The following is a 5642-nucleotide window of genomic DNA, read 5'->3' as shown; positions in this document are numbered from 1 at the left end:
TCAGACAGAGTGATGAGTATGAAGCTGGAAATTGAAGGTTTATTGCTGAATGTTATCAGCGCATATGCCCCGCAAGTTGGGTGTGAGATGGATGAAAAAGAAGAATTCTGGAGTGAGTTGGACGACATGGTGGAGAGGGTACCCAAGGAGGAGAGAGTGGTGATTGGAGCGGACTTCAATGGACATGTTGGTGAAGGGAACAGAGGTGATGAGGAGGTGATGGGAAGGTATGGAGTCAAGAAGAGAAATGTGGAAGGACAGATGGTGGTCGATTTTGTGAAAAGGATGGAAATGGCTGTGGTGAATACATATTTCAAGAAGAGGGAGGAACACAGGGTGACGTACAAGAGTGGAGGAAAGTGCACACAGGTGGACTATATCTTATGTAGAAGGCGCCATCTAAAAGGGATTGGAGACTGCAAGGTGGTGACAGGGGAGAACGTAGCTAGGCAGCATCGGATGGTGGTCTGTAGGATGACTTTGGAGACCAAGAAGAGGAAGCGAGTGAAGACACAGCCGAAGATCAAATGGTGGAAGTTGAAGAAGGAAGACTGTTGTGTGGAGTTCAGGCAGGAGTTAAGACAGGCACTGGGTGGTAGTGAAGAGTTGCCGGATGGCTGGACAACCACTGCAGAAATAGTGAGGGAGACAGCTAGGAAGGTACTTGGTGTGTCATCAGGACAGAGGAAGGGAGACAAGGAGACTTGGTGGTGGAATGAGGAAGTACAGCAAATTATACAGAGGAAGAGGTTGGCAAAGAAGAAGTGGGCTAGTCAGAGAGATGAAGAAAGTAGACAGGAGTACAAGGAGATGCTGCGTAAAGCAAAGAGAGAGGTGGTGAAGGCAAAGGAAAAGGCATATGGTGAGTTGTATGACAGATTAGACACTAAGGAAGGAGAAGAGGACTTGTACCGATTGGCTAAACAGAGGGACCGAGCTGTGAAGGATGTGCAGCAAGTTAGGGTGATCAAGGATAGAGATGGAAATGTGCTGACAAGCGAGGAGAGTGTGCTAAGAAGGTGGAGGGAATACTTTGAGGGGCTGATGAATGAAGAAAATGAGAGAGAGAGAAGGTTGGATGATGTGGGGATAGTGAATCAGGAAGTTCGGCGGATTAGCAAGGAGGAAGTGAGGGCAGCTATGAAGAGGATGAAGAGTGGAAAGGCAGTTGGTCCTGATGACATACCTGTGGAGGCATGGAGGTGTTTAGGAGAGATGGCAGTGGAGTTTTTAACTAGATTGTTTAACACAATCCTGGAAAGTGAGAGGATGCCTGAGGAGTGGAGAAGAAGCAAACTGGTACCGATTTTCAAGAACAAGGGCGATGTGCAGAACTGTAACAACTACAGAGGTATAAAGTTGATCAGCCACAGCATGAAGATTTGGGAAAGAGTGATAGAAGCCAGGTTAAGAGGAGGAGAGGTGATGATCAGCGAGCAGCAGTGTGGTTTCATGCCATGAAAGAGCACCACAGATGTGATGTTTGCTTTGAGAATGTTGATGGAGAAGTATAGAGAAGGCCAGAAGGAGGTACATTGTGTCTTTGTAGATTTAGAGAAAGCTTATGACAGAGTGCCGAGAGAGGAGGTGAGGTATTGTATGAGGAAGTCAGGAGTTGCAGAGAAGTATGTAGGAGTGGTGCAGGATACGTATGAGGGAAGTGTGACAATGGTGAGGTGTGCGGTTGGAATGACAGATGGGTTCAAGGTGGAGGTGGGATTACATCAAGGATCGGCTCTGAGCCCTTTCTTGTTTGCAATGGTGATGGACAGGTTGACGGACATGATCAGGCAGGAGTCCCCATGGACGATGATGTTCGCGGATGACATTGTGATCTGTAGCGAGAGTAGGGTGCGGGTGGAGGAGAGCCTGGAGAGGTGGAGGTATGCACTGGAGAGAAGAGGAATGAAAGTCAGTAGGAGCAAGACGGAATACCTATGCGTGAATGAGAGGGAGGACAGTGGAATGGTCAGGATGCAAGGAGTGGAGGTGACGAAGGCATTTGAGTTTAAATACTTGGGGTCAACTGTCCAAAGTAACGGGGAGTGCAGTAGAGAGGTGGAGAAGAGAGTGCAGGGAGTTTGGAGTGGGTGGAGAAGTGTGTCAGGAGTGATGTGTGACAGAAGGGTACCAGCAAGAGTTAAAGGGAAAGTTTACAAGATGGTTGTGAGACCAGCTATGTTATATGGTTTGGAGACAGTGGCACTGACGAAAAGACAGGAGGTGGAGCTGGAGGTGGAAGAGATGAAGATGATAAGATTTTCATTGGGAGTGATGAAGAAGGACAGGATTAGGAAGGATTATATTAGAGGGACCGCTCAGGTTGGACGGTTTGGAGACAAAGCAAGAGAGGCAAGATTGAGATGGTTTGGACATGTGTGGAGGAGAGATGCTGGGTATACTGGGAGAAGGATGCTGAATATGGAGCTGCCAGGGAAGAGGAGAAGAGGAAGGCCAAAGAGGAGGTTTATGGATGTGGTGAGGGAGGATATGCAGGTGGCTGGTGTGACAGAGGAAGATGCAGAGGACAGGAAGAGATGGAAACGGATGATCCGCTGTGGCGCCCCCTAACGGGAGCAGCCGAAAGTAGTAGTAGTAGTAGTCGTAGTAGTCGTAGTAGTAGTAGTAGAAGAAGAAGACAACTTGGTCTGTCGCTTCCTAACAGAACACCTCCTTTAACCCGACAAGCAAACCACGTGTTTAGATTAAATCTGCGAGGAAGAGTTCGCAAACAGCTAGCTGGCTAACTTGTTAGCTGGCTAACTTGCTAGCCAACCGTAAAGCAAAAGAACTCAACTAACGTGACCTGGTCTAACGTGACGTGGTCTAACGTGACCTCGTCTAACGTGACCTGGTCTAACGTGACCTGGTCTAAGGTTACGAGGTCTAACGTGAACTGGTCTAAGGTTACGGATACAACCCGAACAAACACGCCACCTGAGGGAAAGGTAGGACATGTACAGTTGAATCTGATGTGCATAAAAAACGAAACGTAAGAACTGCAACGTAGGACCGGAAGTAACTTAAATTAGCTAACGTTAGCCAGCAAAACAAAACAATAAACCGTTGGTAGTGGTAAATATTACCGGTCGTCATGGAAACCAAGCCAACTGAATCTAGTGCAGTGAATCACCCGGCGGACTGCAAGAGCGCGCAGGCTCGGAAGAAACACAAGGAGAAAGTGTTGAATGACAACCCAGAAACACTATACGCGGACTTTATCTTCATGCATGGAAAACCAATAACACACAACTTAATCTTCCACACAACACAACTGTCAGCATGGAAAGCTGCCATCTGCCAACACTACAAACACGTATTTAAAGAGCAAGGAACTATACTGCTACACACATACTACACATACTACACTAAAGGAACTATACTGCTACACACATACTACACTAAAGGAACTATACTGCTACACACATACTACACATACTACACTAAAGGAACTATACTGCTACACACATACTACACTAAAGGAACTATACTGCTACACACATACTTCACATACTACACTAAAGGAACTATACTGCTACACACATACTACACATACTACACTAAAGGAGCTATACTGCTACACACATACTACACTAAAGGAACTATACTGCTACACACATACTTCACATACTACACTAAAGGAACTATACTGCTACACACATACTACACATACTACACTAAAGGAACTATACTGCTACACACATACTACACTAAAGGAACTATACTGCTACACACATACTTCACATACTACACTAAAGGAACTATACTGCTACACACATACTACACTAAAGGAACTATACTGCTAAACACATACTACACATACTACACTAAAGGAACTATACTGCTACACACATACTACACATACTACACCAAAGGAACTATACTGCTACACACGTACTACACATACTACACTAAAGGATTTATACTGCTAAACACATGCTACACATACTACACATACTACACTAAAGGAACTATACTGCTACACACGTACTACACATACTACACTGAAGGAACTATACTGCTACACACATACTACACATACTACACTAAAGGAACTATACTGTTACACACATACTACACATACTACACTAAATGAACTACACTGCTACACACATACTACACATTCTACACTAAAGGAACTATACTGTTACACACATACTACACATTCTACACTAAAGGAACTATACTGCTACACACATACTACACATACTACACTAAAGGAACTATACTGCTACACACATACTACATATACTACACTAAAGGAACTATACTGCTACACACATACTACACATACTACACTTAAGGAACTATACTGCTACACACATACTACACATACTACACTAAAGGAACTATACTGCTACACACATACTACACATACTACACTAAAGGAACTATACTGCTACACACATACTACACATACTACACTAAAGGAACTATACTGCTACACACATACTACACATACTACACTAAAGGAACTATACTGCTACACACATACTACACATACTACACTAAAGGAATTATACTGCTACACACATACTACACATACTACACTAAAGGAACTATACTGCTACACACATACTACACTAAAGGAACTATACTGCTACACACATACTACACATACTACACTAAAGGAACTATACTGCTACACACATACTACACATACTACACTAAATGAACTATACTGCTACACACATACTACACATACTACACTAAAGGAACTATACTGCTACACACATACTGAACATACTACACATAAAGGAACTATACTGCTACACACATACTACACATACTACACTAAAGGAACTATACTGCTACACACATACTACACATACTACACTAAAGGAACTATACTGCTACACACATACTACACTAAAGGAACTATACTGCTACACACATACTACACATACTACACTAAAGGAACTATACTGCTACACACATACTACACATACTACACTAAAGGAACTACACTGCTACACACATACTACACAAACTACACTAAAGGAACTATACTGCTACACACATACTACACATACTACACTAAAGGAACTATACTGCTAAACACATACTACACATACTACGCTAAAGGAACTATACTGCTTCACACATACTACACATACTACACTAAAGGAACTATACTGCTACACACATACTACACATACTGAACATACTACACATAAAGGAACTATACTGCTACACACATACTACACATACTACACTAAAGGAACTATACTGCTACACACATACTACACATACTACACTAAAGGAACTATACTGCTACACACATACTACACTAAAGGAACTATACTGCTACACACATACTACACATACTACACTAAAGGAACTATACTGCTACACACATACTACACATACTACACTAAAGGAACTACACTGCTACACACATACTACACAAACTACACTAAAGGAACTATACTGCTACACACATACTACACATACTACACTAAAGGAACTATACTGCTAAACACATACTACACATACTACGCTAAAGGAACTATACTGCTTCACACATACTACACATACTACACTAAAGGAACTATACTGCTACACACATACTACACATACTACACATTCTACACTAAAGGAACTATACTGCTACACACATACTACACATACTACACTAAAGG

This window comes from Lampris incognitus, chromosome 16 (assembly GCF_029633865.1).
Source record: "Lampris incognitus isolate fLamInc1 chromosome 16, fLamInc1.hap2, whole genome shotgun sequence".
Classification (NCBI taxonomy): Eukaryota; Metazoa; Chordata; class Actinopteri; order Lampriformes; family Lampridae; genus Lampris; species Lampris incognitus.
The sequence above is the reverse complement of the archived record's forward strand: the minus strand, read 5'-3'. Positions refer to the sequence as shown.